This window comes from Petromyzon marinus, chromosome 20, assembly GCF_048934315.1.
Source record: "Petromyzon marinus isolate PM22_M1 ecotype Great Lakes invasive population chromosome 20, UKy_Petmar_22M1.pri1.0, whole genome shotgun sequence".
Taxonomy (NCBI): Eukaryota; Metazoa; Chordata; class Hyperoartia; order Petromyzontiformes; family Petromyzontidae; genus Petromyzon; species Petromyzon marinus.
This window is the reverse complement of record NC_133686.1, coordinates 7302878-7328694: the sequence shown is the minus strand read 5'-3', so window position 1 is coordinate 7328694 and position 25817 is coordinate 7302878.

Genomic DNA, 25817 nt, shown 5'->3' with positions numbered 1-25817 from the left:
TAACAATAGTATGATTGTGGGAACGAGGCGCAACGGTCTGCTGCATCGTCCAGGACAGTGTCATCACCATCGTGTACATCTTGCGTGGGTTCTCAATGCCGGACCGGCATCCTTTGCAAGGTCCTATGACAAGGCGTCCTGGAACACACTCGGTTTCTGTGGGTGACATAGGGTCATGTGCAGGTGATCTGGGTGCAGCTGGCGTCTGCAGCGGCTCGTCGGACACCCCAGACTCCGCCGGAACAGGACATGGGGATGAGTTGCATGGATGATGATGAAAATACAACTGTAGGCACGATGGGTGAACATACTAGCGATGATGTCCCGACTGTATGCGTACGCATTGGGACCACTTTACCTCAACTATTTTGACTGGGCTTTGCCATGGTCGACGTAACTTAGGGAAGGGATGCAATGGGACGTCTGGGCAATGCAGCCACGCCTTGTCGCCAACTGCCCAGGGAAATGTGTGATCCCATAGCATTTTATTTCGCTCATTAGCGGTCTGGGTTTTGGAGGTCTTTGCCATTGCCGCTGTCTGCGCTTAGTGTAGTCGGTCGAGCGTGACCTGTCAGGACACCAGCCGACCTGACACGCTTTTGGGAGTTTTACCCAGCTGCGTTACTATGGGAGGTTCATGCTCCCTGCCATACATGAGGTAAAAAGGATAAAACCCCATAGAGGCATGTGGTGCCAGTCTATATGCTGCCAAGATCCCTGGGATGCGGAGATCCCAGTCGAGTTGTGTTTTATCTACGACCTGGCAGCTGTCAAGGTTCTGTTCAGTCGTTTGACCATTCCATCTGTTTGCGGGTGGTATGGGGAAGTGCGCACCTTCTTTGTGCCCTTGCGCCTTGCATGCCTCTATTAGGAGTTTAGACGAAAAAATTTCGTCCCTGCTCAGTAAGGAGCTGCTTAGGAGGGCCTTTGTCTATCACATGTCCATGAAGGGACACATCAATAATTGATGCTGCCATCTGGTCAGACAGTGGCCATGCCATTGTCCGCCTTTTGAGATAACCCCTACCGGAGAAATGTATTCCCCCTTGGTGACCATGTATAAGGCCAGAGACTCTAGAGACGAAAATCGGCTGTAAAGTAGGCTGTGACCTATTTGCAGGTGGTTTCCAATGCGCACACTCCATGCACTCCACTTCTGACACCAGTTGTAACGACCCTGACACACGTTGTACTCGGAGCCTTTTTTATTGACACAGCACCAACACCCGGCCCGGCTGTTTATTTGTTGTCTTTCTCCCAGCCAATCCCCGTCCTTCTCCCTCAACGGTCTCAACCGTCACCTCAACGCTCAACCTCCACTTCCCGCCTTTTCCAGTTTGGACCTGTCAGGATAATCCCGTTTAAGACGTCAGTGATGAAAAACACAAACCTTCGGACAAAAAAAACCGTATTCAAATATAAAATTCATCTTCTTGGTTCTTTCGGTAAAGTCACGTAGAATGAGAATAAAACAATAAAACAAAATAAGACAATACAATTCTCACGACGTTTCGGCCACAACACAAGTAGCCTTCTTCAGGTGAAGGTACAGAACTGTCGGGACGACAGAGCTTCAATGTCGTCCCTACAGTTCTGTTCCTTCACCTGAAGAAGCCTACTTGTGTTGTGGCCGAAACGTCGTGATAATTTTATTGTCTTATTTTGTTTTATTGTTTTATTCTCATTCTACGTGACTTTACCGAAAGAACCAAGAAGATGAATCCTTGCACTCACGAAAGCTTTAAATAGAAATTTTAATATAAAAAATGAAGAAATGAAATAGATTTTAAATGTATTATAAATGAATACAATTTTAATACAATAGTTTTTTTCGGGGGGGGGGGGGGGACGAGTGGGCAGCATAGCTTTTCATGGATTTTGATAGAAACCCAGTAAACCTGAGTTCAATTCCTGGCCACGGCATACATCAGTGGAAAGTGATCTGTACCGGACCTGCCCCCCACCCACCTACCACCTCCGTTAACAGTGTGGTGAAGTATGGTGAAACTCCCTTGGTCAATATGCCATGGGAAGGCCCTCACCAAGCAGTTCATTGACAAAGTCTGAGGACTTTCATTATCATGCAACATACTACGTGATCGTATTCGCCACGTGCCTTATTAACACTGATCGCACGCAAACACAGGGCCAGAGAAAGGCCTACTCGTGCCCTCGGTAGTCTTTCCAGAGATAACCCCACAACCTACTGAAAATACTCCTGTGGCGGGCGAGGCTTTGAAATACATTTTTGAGTCCCTTATTATATTTTTTTTTTATTCAAGGCAACCATCTACATCGACTACACTTATGAATGCCACTTCTCACACGGCCTCTCACTCAGTCAGTCCTCATAGTCGCACTGCTGCTGATTTTAATTTAAATATTCATTTGTTACTGATGGTCTTGTGAAAAAGGCACAGGTGATAATCGTTATCAGACTTTAATTTTCTTTCAGGCTGTTCTCACAAATTAGGCAGAGCTACATATCGCCAAAGTTACACGATTGTGTTTTATTCCCAACAACCTTGCTCGGTTTCAATTCTCATAAGGATTAAAAATATATATTTTTCGCCATTTTAATCCTAATTGTACTATTGGCATCGTGTGTTATGAGACAAAGTACCCCCTTCGAATCTCTCGCAAAGCAATGTAACCCTTTGTGTTAGACAATGGCCCAGTGAAGTGGATATAACAGAGCTACCTCTGCAATTCCTTCGAGTGACCTCTGGTCTATAGAGTAGAGAAAAGCACTTTTGCATCCATCCCACCACCAAGAGTAATGTTCATCGTACGACAGGCAAGCTGATATTTTACATTTTCAGAGCTGAAATTTAGCCAAATTAATTGTCGAACCTATTTTTATGTGAAGAGTGTTTTGTTTTTGTGCAGTTATTGGTGTCCCAGGAGAGACGATCAACTCACTACACTTAAAAACTCAGTTTAATCACAGACGGCTGCAACATTAAGAGTCAAGCTATCAACAGTGCCAGCTGAGCGCTCTGACCTCTGAGCTACCCAGGCATCTCACCCAGGCTCATTGTTTGAAAGGAATCTGCTTTATGATGATGTTTGGTCAATTGAAATTTCTTTATTTGAGTTTTTGCATGTGAAAATAGAGAGAAAACACAGGTATGAAGGCACAACGCTCAAACTCTGCAGTATTTAGTTAGTATGGTCAACATGCCGTGGTAGTTATCAGCATGCACTGCGAGAAGAATAAATACAGATATAAACACAAATTCAGTAAATGGGTCACCAGTTTTCTGGCTTGTAGCAGTTTGCCTAATTAGAAGCCAGTCTGCGCATACCCATGGGCTGCTTGGAAAACGAGTGACTTCCCACTTTAAGCGAGCAAGAGCAGGAAGCCATTTACTATTTGCAACCCTGAGCCAGTGGTGACAATTCCACATTCCTATAGTGGGGGGAAGGGTATTTCCATCAAACAACTACTATTGGCGTCCCCGCAAGTGTTACTCGCGTTATTTACCACTGAAATATGATGGACTGAGTCGATCCTTGGCCTAGGCTTTGAACTCAGAACCTGCTGATTGCAAGCCATGAATACTGCCACTGCACCCACTCAGCCTGCATTGTATATATATGACAGACAATATCACTATTCTGCTTCAAGCAGAAAATAGAAGCACTGATTTATAAAATAGCACTTTTAGCTGGTCTTGGTTATTACATTCAACAATAGCATAAGTATCAGGGATAACATTTATGATAAATCAAATGCTGATACTGCAATAGTATATCAAGTCTTTGTGTGTGTTTTTTTTTGTACTCAGACAAGATCAAATTGCTTTCCTAGTTAATAGAATTTATTGACAAGGCTCCTGTGGCAGCCGGGTCACCTTAATGACATTGTTACGCCTCAGAGAGGGTCTCAGTATTATCTGCTTCTTATGGATTAGCTGGAATTTTCCTACGCAGTGTAAGAAAAACAAGTTAACTATTCAATCGATCAAGCCATGTGAAAGGGGGAAAAAAGCAATTCCCTGATTTGGGTGAAATAAATTAACCTAAAAGGCATGCCTAAAACAGGAATTTCAAAAAATTGCTCTTGTTGAAGGTTTGACAAAACTTATTTTTGAGATAGATTAGGTTATATGCTGTACTCAGCACACCACTTTTCTTTACAAACCTAGGGCAAGTAAAATTGATGTTTTCAATGCATTTTCAATTCACGTATTTATGAGGTCCTGTGAATATTAATGGCGGTTGCCAATTAAAAGCAAACGACCATAACTATCTTCCTTGAAAGGTCTGTGCAATCAGATGATATATTTTTTTATTCAGACCACATGCAGTTGCACAATACTGAAATGAGAAGTGGACATTTTTTAAAATTACATTTTATCATTATGTAGTAGTCACTTCAGAGACACTAATAGTAGGGGGCACACACGTGTATTCTACACTTCTACAGTACAGGGGATAACTACACACGGGTCAGGACAGCCTGCAAACTGCCTGACCCACAATGCCGAGGAGGTGAAGACAGGGACGAAGACTTGCGTAGACGACGGGTTCCATTCCAAACGACAGCCCCGACCCAGCGTCGGGACCTCCCTATTATCCTCCCTAGTGTGACATGTCTCCGCCCTCGGCCACGCCCCCTTCTGGAACCTACCAGAAGGTTTTGGGCATCGCCCCGCATGTCCCCTCTGTCACTTTTACCCTACATCCCTTACCCTGGCCTATCACGTGCCCTGCTGGCAGACTGGCTGCTGTGTCCTCAGATCCCCCCTCTCTGCCAGCAACCGGCACCATGCGCTCCAGTGGCACATTTCACCGGCCCTGCTGGTAGACCAGGCTACTACACCCACGATCCCGCTCACTACCACTAACTAGCGCTACGCGTCCTAGTGACCCATTCTATGTCACTACAATTGTATTATTAATTTAACATATTTTCACGAGCTTATAAAACTAACTTGATTGCACAGGCTCGCTTTAAAACTATATCAACGTGATTTCCTGCTGAAATGAACATTGAGGCGTTGTTTAGCTACCATTTATAGCCCTGAGTCAGTGGTGGAAATTTCACATTTATATGACAGGGACAAGTCTCTCCATAGGACACCACTGTTGACTTCCCCACAACGAGCTATTCATTTGATTGACCCCAGAGGGATGATGGGTCTAGTCAACCCACAAGCTAGGATTTGCACCCTTCTGAAATGTGATCTGCTCACTCTACCACTGAGAGGGGGTCAACACTTATTTTCTAAACAACGCTCTAGTTTTACTCAAAGACAAGACCATCTTATTACTGTTTACTACTATTTTTATTTTACCAGGTAAGGCCCACTGAGACATATATAGCTATTTTTCAGAAGCAACCTGGCCACAAATGATAGCTCAACTTAGTGGCTTATCATGTGTAAATTTATAGCAGCCAAATACTCGAAATGCATGTTTCTAAATATAGAGGGGAAACCCGGAGGACTCGGGAAAAAATTCTACGTGACCACAGGGAGAACATGTAAAATCCAAATATACAGGCGTCAGGGTCGGGATCGAACCCACGACCTAATGCATACCAGGAGAGGTATTTAACATCTCACCACCATGGCACCCATCTCAGAGCATGGTGCTTTTGTCGTATTTTGTAGCACTGGGCAAAAGACCTGACCCTGGCTTACAGCAGGACCCCCATCTGGCGTGGCTAAAGCCACATGACAGCTGTCATCTATGCCATTAATTAAAACAGTGACACATTAGCAGTGGTAGGCGATGAATATTCCACCCACGTTCCGTAATGCTAAGTGAGCTAAGGTTAATACTGGGTGAATCACTCTGTCCAATTCCTCCTGTCTGTTGGGGAAAAAACGTGTTATGTAACAAATCTGAGAGAAAGAATGTATACACTGCAAGATGCGTTTTCTCATTAATACCAACCCCACCCCATGGATAAATGTAATATATAAAAACATCCATCAAACATTATTATCACATAGATAGCATACAAGTAATACTTTTGAAGTTTCAACATACAGTTTTTACTTAATTTTGCAAAAACAGTATAATGTGCCTGTTAATAGAATATTTATTAAACTATTAAACCAGTGTAACTGTGATATATATGTTTTTAGGTAAAGGTATAGCCCTGAAATGTCTTGCTCATGCAACTAGAGGAAGCTTTACATGTTCTCTGTAGAGATCATTTAAGCCTACACATCCATGTTGGCCATCTCATGGAACGTGTAGTGAGTACCCACACTTTATCCTACCATACATGGCCTATCTATTGACTAAACTGTGGTTTACCCATTTGTGCTGCTGGGTGGACAGAGATGGTGAGATTTAAGAAGCTTGCATCACGGTTTCAATTGCTGCGTTGGGAGATCAAACCAGTGACCTCTGGATTGTAAATCCAGCGTACTGACCAGTGCACCATGGCAGCATACCATCCTATTGAACATCCTATACAAATTATTCAAGAAAGTTTATTTTGGTGTCATGTATATCCGCTGACAAGAACAATTTTGGGGCCAATTTGGTGTAACTGGGGGAAACGAAACGACATGTCTCGGACCGCGTTCGTGAACACAAGGCAGGTCTGAAACACGGTAGGACCAATACCTCTGCCGTTGCCGATCATTGTTTTAACGCTGTGGGCTCACACGAAATCGATTTTTCCAAGACGGAGGTACTCTGCAAACCTACCGGCTACCTTCAGAGATTTGTTCATGAAGCCATCCAGATATATAAACACAGACACAACTTCAACCGAGAGGATGGGTACAAACTGAGCAATCATTGGAAGGACGTTATTAACCAGGTAAAGTCTTAACTGACTGTGATGTTTCCATCCAACCTGCATATGTCAGCCGTTATCTTGACTCTCTGTCTCTCTCTCTCTCTATGCCTCTCTCTTAGATCTCTCATGCTCACATGTCCTTTGCATTGCACTCTCATGCCCTTTGGATTGCACTCTCATACTCACATGCCCTTTGGATTGCACCCGTTGGGTTGCACTCATGCCTTTGGATTGCACCACTCTCCGATTTTACATTAAATGCTAACTTCTCACATTAACATAGCCACTTGCGTGCCCTCGTTGAGGAGCCCGCTCTCCTATCTTACAGTTACATGCTAATTTCTCACATTAACATCATGCTAATCCCGGCCACTTCTTCATGACCCTTGGGCTACACCCATTTCAAACCTTTACAAACAGTCTGCCTTAGCAGCAGACCATGCTTTCTCACCTGATGACGGAAGCTTGTGTTGCGCCCAAAACGTCGTGATTTATTTTATTTTCTACCTACGTGACTTTACCGAAATAACCAAAGAGTATGGATTCCTGCAGTCACAAAAGCTACAAATCAAGAATGAATTATATTCAAATTTAATCAAAATCTTCAAGCAGTGTATGTTTTCAAATACCCCCCAGAATGTTTTGGAATTTGAATATCGTAGGGTATTTTATTTCAGACACATGATAAAACTTACTTGTTAGCTATAATATCTGTAGTGTCAAATAGGCAAATGGCAGTGGTGCAGGCAATTTAATTTACTTTGTTCTTTTTTTAAACGCGACTTTAAGCATTTGTGCAAAATTAGGTACATTTTTCACTCGTGGAAATCACATTAGCTCAAGTCAGCCATTTCACCTAAAGTAAATGTTAAACTATAAACTAATTTTAAATTATGATTTTGTTATTGAATATCTTTACCAAAGGGTTGCCTCAATTCTCGTGTTTATAAGCGTGACGTCTACACACCTGTGTTAATCACCACTGTGGTAACATTCGATTTTGAGTCATTAATACAAATGCGGTAAGTATCTGGACCAACAGCAAAGTTGCAAAGTAAAACATTTACGATAGTTTCATCTAATATATATAGATTTTTTTCATACAGTTATACAGCATCTGATCATTGAACTTTGAGTAATGTATCCTTCACAACGTGTGCAATGTCTGCCCGAATATAAATATAATAGTATTTGCATACGCTGATCTACCATGCACTTTTTGTACCGTGGTGGAGATTAAATCAATTATTCAGAATTTTTCTGAATCATTGCAAATGTAGGTTTTCCGATGTGAGTTTAATTGTGTCTGCTCAGAAAAATGTCCCATCACAGCACAACTGTTGGGTGTATTATCAAAGTCTAATTTATTTCTGCAGATAGAGCACTTACCGTGTGAAGCCACTGTTGAAGGTTTGTAACTCGAATATTGTATTTGAGGCCCTGGAAATGTTGAAAGCAGGTGCACACAAATCACTTAGCATTTGTAATTTTTTACACTAATCTCACTCTACTTTGCTCACCTGCTTACACACCCTCGCTGGTTTTCTTCCGCAAGAAGCACTGGACGGATACAGATATGAGCTTGTCAGACAACACTGCGGGGGGGGGGGGGGGGTCCTACCTAATAATGCCCTCAGTTGCCCCGATGCATCTGTTCCAATTTTTCTCTTCCATTCCCTCCTGAGAGTCCCCAACTCCGCCACCAACTCCTTTCACCAACAGACGCAATGCCCTTCCCCCCCACGTCGTCCCCTTCCTGAGGCACACTCCATCTTCTACATCCCAGCACAAGCCTGAGGCATTGCTCAGCAGGACAGTGTCACCGCCCGGCCTGCTTCTCCTGGCAAAGCAATCTTCGCACATCTCGCTTCAGCGCTAACGGGGCCCATCGTCAGCTCGTTGGGTGGGCCATTTTGCAGAGTTTTGATTGCGCTTTTATTAAAATGAGCTTGTCCGTTGGGTGAATTTGCACTCTGGGATGCTTTTGAATGAAAATTGATGTGGTTTTGAATGTTGGGCTGAAGATGCAAAGTTGTGTGCAAGTCTTGTTTTCTTTATAGATACGTACTATATATAGTACTCTAGGTAATAAATGGCATACTGTGTATGCCTTTGAAATGAAATAGTTTTCCATCAGCATTAACACGAATACTGAAGTACACCAATTTTCACCCTTAATTAATGCCATCAAAATATTTGTTCTTCGACATATAGCAGTGCAAGGTGAGTTTCATAAGTATTAAGGGTAGAGCTTTTAAAAGTCGCATGCTGGCAGACACCTGATAGAAATTATTTGAAATAGCAGGAAATAGATCTGCATTTTGTAATTGGATCCAAAGTATCAATCGAAAACAAAAGTAACCTCATTCAAACTCCGTTGCAATGTGTTTTAACAATTAAAAAAATGTTTTCCACACAATTGCCATATATGTCTTCTGTTTTGCTTTTCCTATTGTTCACCAAAATAACGCAAAGGGCATCGCAATCAATGTGAACTGCAGCTCATCGATAGCATGTTTCAGAGAAATCATTTTAGTGCTATTTGGAGCCCTTTTCCCGGCAACATTATCTCCCTGACTGCAGGTGGTTGAAGAGAAATGCTGAGATTGCTTGAACAATTGGTTCTGTAATTTTTCTTTATTCTGTTACAGTCAGTTGGAAGGTCACATAATAGTTCATGTTTGATGGGGGCTGGATTTATACACTGTGTGTTTCTCTGTGAAACTCAATCCAAACCTTTATTGCACTTCTAAGAAAGAATATTGCTTCAGAAATGAAAGCAATCTCCCCAGCTCATCTTGGCGTCTGGGCACAGATGTATGTCCCATAAGCACTCTTGCCCCTTGGTGAACGTCAACCCACATCACGGTAGCGTGTGCATTCCCATATCTGGTGGCGCTGTGGTGGCAAGATGTTAAATACTTCGCTTGGTACACAAGAGGACGTGGGTTCGATCCCGATCCCGATCCCGACCCTGACGCCTGTGTATTTTGAGTTTGCATGTTCTCTTCGTGGTCGCGTGGATTTTTCTCCCAGGCCCTCTGTTATTTTCCTCCAAATTTATAAAAGAGTTTTAAGTATTTGGCTGCAATACATTTACACATGATAAGCCACTAAGTTGAGCTACGACCAGGTCCCTTGTGAAAAAGAGCCATATACAGTAGCTCAGTGGACCTTACCTGGTAAAATAAAAAAATAGTTTATCTTATTAATAACGTTTATTTATTTAAGTTTCCGAAGCCTCAAAAATGTAATTCAATAAATAAATGCACATTTGTAGGGAATGGATCTTTGAAAGTAGCGAGTTCTCAACCACAGAAAATCAATTTTTATTAATCCCCTCGGGTGCTATGGGCACAATGTATATTGCAATATTAAAGTCTTAGAAAAGTGCACTCAACCGGTTTTGGGATTTATTGTGGCAGTCCAGTTTGGATGAGAGCAATTAATCCTAGCAGTGCATGAGTGCATCTCAAATGTTATTCATTTATACTGCATGCACGTGTCCTGTGCAGAGGAAGATATGTGTGGAGGTGGGCCAATTTTTGGCAAGGAAAAAAGAATGGAATACAATTATGCATGTACGAACAATGTCACTTCCCCGAGCCCTCTCTTTTTAATATTGAATACATCATGCGTGCTCATTGTAATGTCAGCCACCATGGCTCTTTACAAAAATTCGTTGTCACTGTTATTAAAAAAAAAAACTGTTGACAACCGTGAAATATGCAGAGTACGCACACAGCCTCGCTCATGCGCAACAAAAAATATATAGAAGCAACATATATTTTACAACCATTGTTAATATATTTTTGATTTAAAGCTTTCGTGACTGCAGGGATTCATATTCTTGGTTCTTTCGGTAAAGTCACGTAGAAGGGAAATAATAAAATAATAAAAATATCAAACAATAAAATTCTCACGACGTTTCGACTGCAACACAAGCAATCATCATCAGGTGTGAAAGCCACAACAAGAAAATAAAAAAATAACCGCCACTTTTTTCTAATTTTCTTGATGCGGTTTTTATACCTGATGATGATTGCTTGTGTTGCAGTCGAAACGTCGTGAGAATTTTATTGTTATATATATATATTTTATTGTATTGTTTCCCTTCTACGTGACTTTACCGAAAGAACCAAGAATATATATTCGTAATATATGTTTGTTAAATTGTACCGCACGTTTGAATCGTACTTGTGTTAAAAAAATTAATGCGCACAGACGGACCCGGTAAAAGGGAATGGCAAAATGTAGAGGGAAGTTGCGATTCTGCAGCAATGTTGAAGTGACTGTCCTCTTTGCTGACTTTAGAGATGTGACTTGCACTTTTTAAGCCACAGACACATCAATGCCAACACAGCACATCGATAAGAGGTCAGGCTCACCGACTTCAATACCCCATAGTAAATTGCAGCAATGGGTTTATTTTAAAAGCGACCAGTAGGAGTAAATATCCAATTACCAATATTGCATCTATGGCCCATTGCCTATGAATTGCAGTGTACTAACTATATTGTGACTCTACATGACCCATTGGATAAGAACATTTTTGTATTATGTTTAGTGAGCCAGAATATGTCCTTTATTGCACCAGTTCTTCCAATTTCATAAACTTTAATAATAAAAACTCAGACCCTTCGTGAACAAGAAAATTCGTGTAATTTATCTTTTTTTGCCTTAGTGTTATATTTTGGTAATATCTGTAAAAAAGAAAACCTTTATCCATACTTGAAATTTTGGTGAGTGTTCTTTGTCAGATCATATTGTCTTGTAATCTACCCTTCAAAGTCCAATGTGACATTCTACACGTTTCATTGTTGTGAGAAAAATGCCATTGGATGAATGTTAAGTGTAACAGATGTGCCCAATAAAATATTTCGTCTCATAAATGAAATCTTCACAACAGAAAGGGTAGGTAAATTGACATCCCGTTATTTGTTTAAAGATATCTATGCCAAGAATACCCACATGAATGCGTGCATCTCTTATTGAGACTGCAGAGGATTTAGATTTTTTGAAAAAAAAAATATTTTAATTATAGAACACAAAGCCATCGCAGGCTGTTAACTTTCAATACATTACCAGCATTTGAACTTTATGAATAATGTAGCCTGTACCCCTTAGATTTTTTTGCACCATCATCGAGACAGTTAATCACCTGCATTAATATTTCAAAATATGTTCCCGGTGTTTAAAATGCATGGGTCTAAAAGCTGCATCTTCAATTGACCAGTAATTATCTATTTTTGAAGGGAAGGTGGATTAATAGCCAGCCTGGGCATCTGCCTGTTATCTGCACGTCTGTACACATCTGTTTCTTCATTTGTCTGTCTGTCTCTCCGTCTTTTCTCGTCTGTCTTTTATTGTTCGTCTGCCTGCCTTACCATTCGTCTGCCTGCCTGCCTGCTCTGTCAATCAGTCTGTATCTTCATTTACACGTTTGTCAGTTTTCCCATCATTTTTCAGGCCCTGTGTGTTCATCTGCGCATTTGGCAATCTGTTTGCCTTGTTCGTAGCTGCCCCCTTTAACTGCCCTCAGAGTCTATCGAGCACTTTGAAGGATGTATAAGGGATGGTTCTGGGCCCACTGTGGGTAAGGTGGCTGGATGGATGATCCAGCAGTTTAAAGCACTTTCGCCTCCAACTCCAGGACCACATCTTGCGTACTTCTGGCACGGTGTCGTTCTCTCAGCGTAAACTGTTTATGAAAGCGTGAAAATACAGAATTGCTTATCACTGTCTCGTGTAATAATACCTTTTTATTTCTTGATATTTTGGGCAAATATTTAAATACGTAGGATATGCAATGTTTTACAATTCCGATAGTTTTTTTGAAAATAGTTTAATTGTAATCTTACATATGAAATGTACAGTATATAGGTTTTTTATTAAATACGTTGACACTTATTTTCATGTTTCGTAGTATTATTTTTAGTTTAAAGTCCAAAGTCACGGCCAGAGTGATTTCAGTCATACTCGTGGAGAGAGGTTAAGTGTCTAACAGTATACTGGTTTCCAAATGTGTCTCAACTCTAGAAACAAACAAATCAGCGAAACAAATATAGCATATGCGCTGATTATGTTAAGCTTGCCAAAAAAGCGGTTTTCTCTCGGGAGGGATGCATCGTGGTTAGCGATAACAGCAGCAGCGCCCGTACCAGACCAAGTGGCTCTGCTGGGGAGACCTCCTTGGCTGGCAAGACCAGCAAACCGATACGGGGCTTTTATTGATCGTTATTGTTTCCCAGTTTTAGGCAAATCTTTTTATCAAGTTGACCGGTTTTCTGCAGGGTGAGTCCCTAACAGAAACCCAACTTTACACGGAACGTTGAGTTCACATTGGATCAACTGTACCGGAGTTATAGTGCCCCCTCCATTACTGTCGAACAGATGGACCAGAGGTTCAACTCTCGTGGAAAAAAAATGTTCAGGAAGGAAAGGTTGGCAAACAAGAGAAATATCGGCAGAAATATGATCCGAGAACCATCTCAACCGAGTCCGTAACTTGTACAACTGAAGCAATTGGCGGGACCCCGGGGTCCCATCACTGCCCCGGGGTGGGAAAAACCGCGTAACGACACGAGTCTTGCTGCCTTACCGACAACAAAACTAGTGTCAAGCGATTGGCCTCGTCGAGAGCTACTCGGGGCACTAAGTTTCGTAAAAAGTTGAAAAAATTACATAAACACGTTAAATTCACTGCCTGGGGGGGCGGGCTCGCCTTGGCAAAGAAGCTGAGGATCGACGGCTGACCGGAGGGCGTCGTCGCCGCGCGCGACTGCGGCGGACGCCCCCCGGGGCTCGCGTTTGACCGGTGGGGTGGCGCCCATCGTGGTGATCGCCGCCTGCTGGTGGCGCTTGTTGGTGCGAGTCTGGGCGGGCGGCGCGTTGCTGTCGGGGTCACGAGTGGGTGGACTGAAAAATAATAATTATTATTGACTTGATTTTTGCGGGACCCCGGGGTCCCGCCAAATAATTCCTTATTGATTAAACCCAGGCAAAGACAAAGATCCTTCGTATAGCCTTAACAGCTTGTAGGGGCAAGTGCTGTTAGCGAGCACCTATAAAGGCCGTCACGGCACACGAGGGGGTTGGGTGGTCAACACCACGCCCGGCCGCCTTTGTCTTCCGAGCGGCGATGTTTCCACACCACACCAGGTACTCATTTGAGGCTGAGTCGACCTAGGGGAGGCCCAGGACCGGTTCAGATAAAATCGCCACTGGTGTTGGCCGTGAACGGGAATCGAACCCTGGTCTCCAGGTTCGTAGCGCACTAAACTCAGGCACACACACACACACTTAGTTTATCTAAGAGGGCAGTTGCACAATATAAGCAGCAGCAATCTTCAAAGGAATTCACAGACAGTAATTGGGTTTAAAAATGTATGCCATCGGCATGGAAAATATTAACAAAAAAAGTTGTGTGTGCAACGCACGCGTGTCAAATACACCTTGTGCATATTGCGGTCCATCAAAAATAACAAAACAGTGATCTCTATCCCTGGACAGGATCTTTGTTTGTATCCATTATTCCTTGTAATTTCGCTTTATCGTAAACCTTGTGTGCAGTTTGCAGTGGGAAATACAACCGGACACGTAATGTGCGTACGGTTGCTTGTAAATGAACGTCGCGTAAACAAGCTCCCTCCTATAAAAGCAAAAGTACGTTTTTATTGTTTTGGAAAAGGGATGTTATTTAAAAAAAAATCACTGGCTCTGGATTGCAGGAACTTCACTGAGTCATTGTACCTTTCTCCCTTAAGAGAATGATCATTGCTGTGATATCAGCACAATCTCATCTACAATCATGCCTCTTTTTAAGCATCTAGACGTTGCGCTCATCATGCCGAAGCATGAAGAAGCCTTTCATTATTAGGTCAGAGTCATTGACTTAATGATGTATTATTGGATCGGTGACCTGTGATTAAAACCACGTTTGTGTGTGTGTGCCACGTTGATGGCCTCGGATTTCTATGTGTAATGATGCATCGATTCACCCTCTAGCATTCATTCTTAAAATCTCGATGCATGCATCGAGTCGCGCACGTGTAGAGGAAGACTCTCCAGTGAAGTTAACGAAGGGCTGTTTATTAATGAAATGCAGTGAAGTTAACGAAGGGCTGATTATTAATGTAACGCGTATGGGGTTACCGTCCCGAGTGAGCCCTGATATGCTCTAACGGTCTAACCGATCCCTTGAATTTCCATCGCCAAGCCTCGAACTTTCGTTCACTGATTCTTATCCCCAAACCCCTAAATAAAATCCGAAACTCCTCTCGACGGGTCTCCTTTCAACGACGCGTCCGTTTATCCTTGAAGTTCCCAGGCTGTGAGCCACTCCACTCGTCCCAACAATCAGCTCCCCTTGCTCACGGCCCACCGATACAGCGGTGCGCACGCGGGCAGCCAGCCAAACGCACCGACCGCTCGAGTTTCTCAAAGTTGTCAGCCAGCGGCAGCTTGACAACTGACCAACCAAATGGGGCACACGGTGTGCCCGTTTCAAATGGCAAAGTCGTCAGTTCATGTCACACGAGACGGTGGGTAGAATGAACTCGTAAACTAATAAGGTGCGATTTCGATTTAAAGCTTTCGTGACTGCAAGGATTCATCTTCTTTGGTTCTTTCGGTAAAGTCACGTAGAATGAGAATAAAATAATAAATTGATAAAATAAAATAGCACAATAAAATTCTCACGACGTTTCGGCCACAACACAAGCGGCCTTCATCAGGTGAAGGGACGAGACTGTCTGGAGGACAGCGCTGTCCCTTCACCTGATGAAGGCCGCTTGTGTTGTGGCCGAAACGTCGTGAGAATTTTATTGTGTTATTTAATTTTATCAATTTATTATTTTATTCTCATTCTACGTGACTTTACCGAAAGAAACAAAGAAGATAATAAGGTGCGCTCACAACGAACCCAGCGCACACGTTGATAAGCATGTATGAATGCTTTCCAACTCGGCATGAAAGTGTCCATGCATTAGCTCTGTCCATATGTCTGTCTCTTTTGGTCTCCCATAAAGGAGGGCTCACTATAACTCTGCCATTTCATTATTATTCGTGACCACTGGGAAACATCCCTTCGAGCGATGTGTCCTGCCCAAGGCCGCTTAGCTGTTGTCAATAGTTTAAATCATGTCATTAACCTGCGCGTGTTCTTAAAAAATATATTTCCAAGGACAAATATGTTGGAATGTGTTACAGAATCCATGCATATGCATGATTTTTCCTTTCTTGTATTTTTTGTACACCTTGAATGCAATGGATTCACAACATCATCCCCTGCTACCACGATTTATGCAACATTTTCCGCGATGGAAAAAAAATAATGCATTACCTCCTCGCGATTTTTAATGAATTGTTAAGATTCAGGGTTGCGATTCAAGAGGGGGCAAAATTCATTATTTTAAATCGCAAAACACGACAGACCACTCTCGTAGCAGTCGCCAATTACTTAAATATAGCTCTTATAATATTTCTTTGCAATTTATTCAGCCAACTGTCAAAATAGTCTTTTTCATTTTATATCGTCGCATGTTTTGTAAGCTATGCAGGTACGTGCAACGTGCATCCCATTATTTATATAAAAAATATCAGTCATTCGTATTGTTAAACATTCCAGAAATGGATATACAATTCTTCATAATTGTATGTATTTATGCGAGTCGGTACTGTCTCATAGTTCATGATCCTTTAACAAATTGCTTTAGAATAATCCATTTCAAAAACCAATCATGAGTGTTGACAGCTGAATTGAAAATCGGAAGATACATATGTGTGTGTGTAGCATGCCAAGTGCTGCTCCTAATTTATTGGGATTGCACATTGAGCCAACGTGCCTGAGATGAGCCTTCCGGGAATGATGGAACAGGCATGCTGTTATTTCCATTCACACGTAATGGAAAAACATGTCAATTCTCAGTGGCGTTAAGTAACCTTTGAAAAATCTGCCCTCGCAGCGAGAAGAACACAGCAAGGAAGGCAGTGATGTGCGGATCTACCTGTACCCCCCCCCCCACCGCACGTTACGTGGTCGTACTTTCTTTGCCAGAGCTGCGCAAAAGCAAAGGCCTTGTATTTGTGCAACAACAGATGAGGCTCCGCCACTGTGTACAGTCTTAGAGGCGTAATTTGGCTGTCAAATACCAGGAGTGTGATGCGACACTAGGTATTTAGTTTTATCGCGGCTAGGGGGCCACAGGTCCCAAAGACCAAAACGCCAAGCGGTCAGCAATAATCAGCACTATTGTAATGGATAAGAGTTGACATGTTTCTTGTATGGAGCGAGGTTATAAGAGTTGGGGAAAGAGGCGATGGGAGAGAATTCCAAAGTTGAGCAGTGGCAAGGAAAGGAGCATAAAGAGGAGTGTTTGACCTGCAGTGTTGTGGGTAAATACGGTATATTTTGTAGTTACAATCAGCTGGTATTGTTGCTTTGCATTATTTAAAAGTGCTTTTTGTTTTATGCTCCTGGTGGAATTTATAGCTGAAAATGCAAATGTATGAAATTATATTGAAATGTTATTTTTAAGCACGGTTGGTTACATACAGTGCGACAGAAGTTCAATATACATGCAAAATTATTGCTGTTGATTAAAATAAATTATACAAACAGAAACCACATTTAATTACAGACAAAAAAACTACAATGTAGCTAAGAATGTATCAGAATTTACACTGATTGTAAACACCAGGTTAAAATCTGCAGAGAAGCAAGTTGATGAAGGAGATGTCACCACAATTAATAATAATAATTGGCGTTGGAATGGACGGCGTGTCAATGAGTTGGGGGACAAAGTACGAAGGTAAACAGAAAACAAGGTATCTAAAACCACAATAGTCATGGTGAAGAAACGCAGAGATGTGATAGAAGATGAACATGAGAAAGTAAGATATGAAATACGTGGAATTCTGTAAAAGCAACGAATGAGAATAGAACAAAAAAGTGAGAGATTTTAAAGGCGCAAAAAGGAAAGCCGATGATTGCTAAATCACAGACGGTCACGCTTAAATTGTTGAAACAATAACATATCATATACAAATAATTATAAAGCTAAAAAGGGGGACCAGCTGTGAAAATGAAACTAGTGGACATATTTATAAATGTTTGTACGGAAATGAAATACCTCATGAATGCAACGATTCCTCATTCTTCTTTTCAGTAAATGAGACAAAACTGATTTTAAGATTAAAGCTTCCTTCCAATCACATATAAATTGTTCGTGAAGATCACAGAGGAAGGGACGAGGGACAATTTTTGAGGCCACATCAAGTTCATGAAGAAGCGATAGTTGTCAAATGTCTTTCTACCGGTGATTATATACATACTAAGACAGCAACACTTTCTGGTATCACCCTTGGCTTTTGTGGATTGTGAAAACACACTTGATTCAGCAGAAACCAACGCTTTGCTCACCCAAACTCTCGCCATCCACACCTTACGGTTCGCCATCCTGGTCAGGTGGTGCTGGGGGGGGGGGGTTGTCTCCATTCATCGTGCCCCTTTCTGGCTTCCTCGTCCTGTCGGGGGGCGGCGCGGGGTGGGTGGTCACTCGGGTGCGACAGATTCGCCGAGGCACCCAGCGTGGAACTCGCCGCGACCTCCGGGCGCCACCACCACCGCCGCGGCCCGAGGGCCCTCGCCCCACCGAGTCCGACGCGACGGTCTTCGTCGACTTTGCCACTCCGATTCAAATTACATTTCAATCTCATTTTATACGTTTTAATTTTCTCTGTAAAATCCACCAAAAGCATTCAACAAAAAGCACTTTTCAATAACGCAAAGCAACAATACCAGCTAATTGTGACTACAGAATATACCTTGATTTACTCACAACTGCAGGTCAAAACACTCAACTTTGGAATTCTTTCCATCGCCTCTTTCCCCAACTCTAATAAACTCGCTCCATACAAGAAACATATCACCCCCCCCCCCTCCCCCTTGAAGTCTTAAAAGGGTGTCGCGGTGGCGAGATGTTAAATACCTCGCCTGGTATGCAGGAGGTCATGGGTTCGATCCCGACCCTGGCACCTGCTGTATATTTGTAGTTTGTGTTTCTCTCTCCACGTGGTCGTGTGGAGTTTTTTCCGGGTCCTCCGGTTTTTTTCTTCACATTTAGAAACATTCGTTTCGAAAATGTGGCCGCAATACATTTGATAAGCCCCTTTGTTGATCTATCATTTGTGGTCAGGTCGCTTGTAAAAAAAAGAGTTATATAGCTCAGTGGGCCTTACCTGCAATAATTAAAAAAATAGTTTAGTTTAGTATTAGGCTGTTGGGGCAAGTATTGTTAGCAAGCACTATGAAGGCCGGCCTGATACATGAGGGGGTGGGTGGCAAGCATGAAGCCTGGCGACCTTTGTCTCCATAGTTTTGATGTTTACGCACCTTGCCAGGTACTTATTTGAGGCTGAGTCGACATGGGGAAGGCCCAGGATCGGTTCAGATAATGGTCAATGTTGGTGGCCATGAGCGGGAGTTAAACTCGGGTCGCCAGGTTTGCAGCGCAGCGTGCTAGCTGCTACACTACCACTCCACACGCGTGCAGTGGTTCACTATACTGTTCGCGCCAGCCACTATTCCAGGAGTGCTGCTGAGCGACGGGAAACCTCCCTCGGTGGCTCGAGGGACACGTGACAGAGAGCCGGGAGCTCCCGACTTGATACAGGAGGGGGCGTGGCCGAGGGCGGGGCGTGGCCGAGGGCGGGGCGTGGCCGAGGGCGGGGCGAGGCCGCGACCAGGGTTAATAAGGGGGAGCCCCGATCGTCTGTAGGATTCGTCCTGGGGTCCCGCGTCTCCTCGATCTTCGATCTCCGCTCTTCGGTCAGCAGCGGGTGTGCTGGCTGACCCCAGTTCGTTGATAGTTAACCCGCACTCACATAGCGATAGAGTTACCCCGTTGGGGAAGTTGTTTAATAAAAGTGTTGCCTCCAACCTTAGTGTGTGTGTGTGCCTCCGTGTATCACACTACACATGCACGCACACATATGTGTGTTATCAATGACATTTATAAAGATGTCTGTGCTACACTGACATTGCATGAAGAAAATAAATTACATATCAGAAGAGCAATTGGCAAGCAGATACGCCCTCACCAAGGCTATTATGGGAACTTTAGAAATATTGTCTGATAACTATATTGGCGAAATAAAGGCTTGAATAGAAATGTGGAAATGGTTAACCATCTCAAATTTGCCCTCGTGGTGATTATGACATACAATTAAAATTCCACCATGGGAAATGATTGATGAAGCGATGTAAAAGTGATGCAAAGTTGGGCTCAAGTTAAATGAGTAAATCAAAAGTCACGTACAACAAGTTCACAACGTGTAATCATTGTCATTATCCTTGTCACCAGGGGCGCATCTCGACAAAACAGTAAAATATTCAACGCACACATTTTTTTTTTAAAGTAGAGCTATTAGTGAAGGTGAATTGGGACCAAAATAATCGATTACATAACGAGACAAGAGCGGGATGTAGTGCTGTAGGAAAATAATAAAGAGCAATATTCAAATAAGCCTGAATAATCACGTGTTCAATGAGGACATAATACCTTCAAGTGACGTATACATCAAAAACGTGGACCAGGAAAAAGTCAACAGAACAAAAAACTTTCAAAAAAAATGCATTGACATGAGATGCACTCTTGCAATTAAAAAAAAGATCAACAGAAGGAGCAGCACTTCGACCAGGGAGTAGAAGGAAAGCAAGTGGGTCTTGAGCAGGACACATTACTGGAAGGTTTGATGGCTGGTAGACATTGCAGCTTAAAGGAAAATACCGCACGAGAGATGATGACGGCAGCAGAGATGGAGTGGTGAGATCTGCTGACTTCGTGGGAATGACTTGGTTTGTGGAATTACCGGACTGTGCCGGACACTGATGGTGTGGAGAGGCATTCATCCAACAGTAGATTGAGAATGATGATAATGATGATGATGAAGTCCCTGACAAACGTTTCTTTTCCAAAGGGCATCTGGGTAAATTATAATGCAACTCTTAACTGCATGCAAATCGTCTTGGTGGGAAGCGTTCTGGATAGAAAGCCATACCTGACCACCTAACTTCTTCTTAGGGCATTAAATGAGTCGGGTGTGCTCCCCTACAGAGTAACAAATCAGCTGTTAATACACGTGCAGTGTTCGGCCAGCCAAGTGATGTAATCTTCAAAGTCGAGCGAGGGGCGCTACGGTCAGTGTCGATCGTCGAGGGGAGCGTCCTGTCGCAAATGCAACGTTAACGACAGCGACGCTCACACTCCTCCTCCCTCTCGTCCTCCGCCTTTCACGGCAACAATTTCCGTTCTCTCAACTCGGCAACGCAGGCGCGTGAGAGCTCTTCTGCGGCGTTGTCGTTATGCACACGCGTGCACGTGTGTACGTTGAACTTTGTTTTGCACCGTGCGTAGCCGTACGTGCGACATCGACAAGCCAATCTGTGGGAAACCAACTTCGTTTGGGGGGGGGTGGGGGTGGGTTGTTGTTCACGCAGCAAGTCAGGCAACGATGGAAACGAAGAAGCGACGGTGCGATTATTTTGTTGTTGTGTCACCGTGGAGTTACCGTGCAGGCTTCCTTGAGAGCAAAGTTCGTGTGTTGACATCATGAGGATGTCAGATATGCACGGTTCGGCTCTCTCTCTCTGAGCACGTGGCAGTGCAGGTGTTTCCACCATCGTCCTGGAATCCTCACTGACAGTTGACCGTAATTTATGCTCAAATGAACGGGATTGTCAGGATGCCTGCGGCTCCTTGACAATGAATTGGCCTCGTAGTGTCACATTAGTTCTCTCGCTGCCACACCAATTACACTAATGGACCGTGTGTGTGTGTGTTTTATTATCTGTGCAATATTGTGGCATCATTTATTTGTATTGGGTAAGGAAATTGAGACTTGCCCTATACGAGTGGAGCTCAGCCCTCATCTTCTGCTTTGACACAAAAGCATCAATAGCTTGAAAACGACGTGGGGATTAATACAGTCTCAAGAGGGTAGATATAAGATAACAATCCACTGACGTATATTGTGGGGACCTCATTCAGCTACCTATGAGTTCTCTAGGGTCCGAGTGAATTGACGTGGGATTGACAATTGTTCTCCTGCAAAGAAGATATATACAATTTAAATAATAACTCACAGCATATACAATGAATCAGAAAAAAACCGCAATAAATATTCCACACACATCGAAAGACAGACAAGTTTGTGTGTTCGTGTTTTATATAATGTAGATAGTTTGAATAGTTTATTCTGGATTTATTCTGGGGTTAGAGGTTGCCTTGATTGGAAACACAGTGTTCAGCAGTTACACTATGTGCTCAACTGCCCCAAAAACAAAAACACTCAGCAAAAAAAACATTTCAGCTCCATATCACCTTGGGAATGGCGTTGAGAGAGGTCTCACGGAGTCTCTCGGTCACATCCACCACTTCCAGACGTGCAAATTGAAATGTCTCAATGCCTGCCGATGATCTTAGGTAGCAAGGGTGGGTGGTGTGGATGGCTGTGAGCTGCAGGTGTCAGGGAAGTTTGCTGGGACAGACGCAAACACACACACGCGTGTGCTTGATGAGTAGAGACCAGCTGTCCCAGTCGAAACACTGGAGTACAATTTAATTGACTATACAGTACCGACTGCTTGCCTGCGGGCTCTGGGTTCTCAGCTGTCAACAAAAGATGAGCGCTGCCTCCATGCTGCCAAACAGCTGTGGACAGGTGGGCAGAGAGGGGTCAAATGTCATGGGCATCCATCATAGAGCCAACGTTTAAAATTCCAGGAGAAAACGATTCCAGATCGTACTGCACAGAAATTCATATCTATTTTTAAATGACAGTATGCGGCGCTTCGAGTGTGCATGTGTTATGCACTACCTACAATTATGTTGAATTTAATTTATTTGAAATATGAAAACGGCAGCCTCATTGAGTGTAATACATGAAAACAACTTTCTCCTCTACTAAATAGCTTACGATACAGATAAACTGTATATTAGTCAGTTGGCTAATTTGGCTTCTCGGATTATATTTCGATTGAAAGCTTTCGTGACTGCAGGGATTCATCTTCTTGGTTCTTTCGGTAAAGTCACGTAGAATGGAAATAAAATAATGAAATAAAATAATAACAAAAAATTCTCACGACGTTTCAGCCACAACACAAGTGGCCTTCTTCAGGTGAAGAAACAGGTCTATCAACCCATCGGACTTGTGTCAATCACTCAATCACGCAACACTCTCAAAGAGTGTTGCCTGGTGCTCATCTCCCTTGGTGTTCATGAGCCAATAGTGGATATTTTACACTCCTATGGCAGGGGTCAGCCTTGCTTCAATAAAGTTGCAACTAAATAAGGACAATGTAAAATTAAACCAACAAGTGGTGGAGGTCACTGGGTGGTTCAGAGGTCAGAGTGCTGAGCTGGCACCACCAAGATTCTGGGTTCAAACAAGGATGGAGAGCAACCCTTGATCAACCCAGGCTCTCCAGTAAATTATTTAGGTCAGAGAGTAAATTATTTAGGTCTGATTACTAATGAATGAATACTAAACACAATAGATTACATTCGCTTTCATCAATTAATTTGGTGACATTCTTATCTCTAAAAATTAAAAGCATTAGTTTGCAATGCGACGAACATTGTTCATTGTAGCAGTGCACGTGGGACAGTGTCCACCCCCTAGTCTGGATAAGAGGTCAGAAATATTTCAGTGGTATCGCCTTCCACAGACCATTCTCTAAACAGAGTTTAAGCATAATTTTACGAGAGTTCTGAATGGAGCCTTTGTCTCGTAATGTTCTAAAATAGATAGCAGTAATGAGGATATTATTTGGGAAAATACTAAAAACTAAAACAAACTAATCAGTGATTAGGGGAAAAAGAGCGATGTGTTTATGGGTGACGTGAAGGCAGTTTCAGTCTAAGAAAATCGGTTAAATAATGAGTAGTTGCTGTTACGCCCACGTACGCCTTGGCAATCACATCAGAGAGTTTGGAGGTACTTTATTCTATCAAATCTTAAAGTACCAGAGCCCAAAAGTCATGTATGCTAATATTCTCTAGTGTTTGAATGTGAACATTTTTCATACATTTTCTGTGCACACATGAACATCGCCTTCTCTAGTCCTTGCCATGCTGCATTTAACATTGCACCATGTCCTTCAACTTAATTTCTGTGAATTGTTTATACCTTCAACTTTAATGAAATGCTCAGAGTTGCAATTCTCATATTTTAAAAAAAAAAACATATTCGTTGTCATTTCTATGCAGCGTGTATTTTAGATGTCGAATAGCGGGGGTTTTAACGACTCGTTTCTTTTTCAACCTTACTTTTCTTCAGAAGTATATATGTATATTTTTATTCCTGAAGTTTAAATACATGTATCGAGAAGGATCGCTCCATTAAAACAGACACTTCATCCCAGGAATCTGACATTCACTCCTTGATGGAAAGATAAAAAAAGGTATTCCGTGCAAATCTTGAATTATTCATGACCTAAAATGCTTACACTGGCAAACGTGCATTGGTAAAGTTTTTTTTTTCATGCAGGTTTAAACTTGTCACTGAATAGCAAATTAGAGCATAGCGCCTGCAGTTCAAATGGCTTTGGAAAATGTCATGCATAGTACGCGCAGAAAATTATGTGCATAGGAAATGTAGACTCCTACCTTTGTCTTCCCCCCCCCTTTTATGTTTAAACACAAGAAAGTGTTTCTATTTTAATAAAACTCCTCTGCATAAAGTCTACTTTTGAAAATACACCAAAGCAAATATGGTTGGAAAAATACATTTCATGGAGGGTTCATATTTTGTATGATTATAGAGGGAGAAGTGGCGGAATAGTTTTTTTTTAGAGCAGAATACAGCGTGTACGCATGGATTTTGTTTTATTTTATGCGTGAAAATACCAGCTCATAACATCGTCAGTGAATTTAATACGGTAATGCATCTTTAAAATAAGCTTCATGTGGATTTAATATTTGGCCAATGAACAAGCCTGGTGATGGAATGGAAGCCAAACGTGGGAATGCACCCAAGGGGAACAACAAGCACGCAAACGGAGTGATGAGGAGCAGCCAGCGTGTAGGAGACAAATGGATCGTGTTGCTTTGCAGGACCTTCAGGGATGGAGATGATGGCATGCAGAGCCCTTGATCCAGCAAAAAAAAAAGATCATGGCAGATGGTGATTACGGAACAATCAAATCAATTTCAGGTATCGTTGAACATTTACGTTATTATTTATCACGTTAGACAATGCCAGCAGAGATGAGCGAAGTTATATTTTCAGAAAAATGACTGCGGGGATTCACATTCTTGGTTCTTTCGGTAAAGTTACGTAGAAGGGAAATAATAAAATTATAAAATTGAAACAATACAATTCTCACGACGTTTCGATTGCAACACAAGAAATCATCATCAGGTGTGAAAAACACAGCAATGATTGCTTGTGTTGCAATCGAAACGTGGTGAGAATTTTATTTTTATATATTTTCTTTATTATTTCCCTTCTACGTGACTTTACCGAAAAAACCAAGAAAATGTCAAGATTTATAATTTCTCAAATATTCAAAATCCGCTGCCAGATAAAGGCCTTCCCACATTGTGACAATCATTAGGGTTTATGTTTTAGCATACCTCGCCACGCTGGTCAATTTAGGTTGAAAATGTATTCCTTTAAATGTAAAACTCGTTTCCTTAAAACTGCTTTTAGCGTTTAATTGGTTGTCCCCCCCATGCCTCCGATTAGCACAGTTGGATGCGTACGTTGCAAAAGTAGTTCAACAGTGTAGGTTGGTGTCCTGGACCAGTTCAGATTCTACATACCACTGATGTTAGCCGTAGTTGCAAATTCAACTCGGAAACGCCATGATATTAGTGGAGTGTGCTTGCCACTCCACTAACACCATACACATAACAACAAGAACACTTGAATTTGAATGTTTTAACCTCCCCTTGGCAATATTCTGTATACCTACACGTGTAAATATGCACACGATTTGCATAACAAATACACGCATGTAATACAAAATCACATGTTCCTCGCA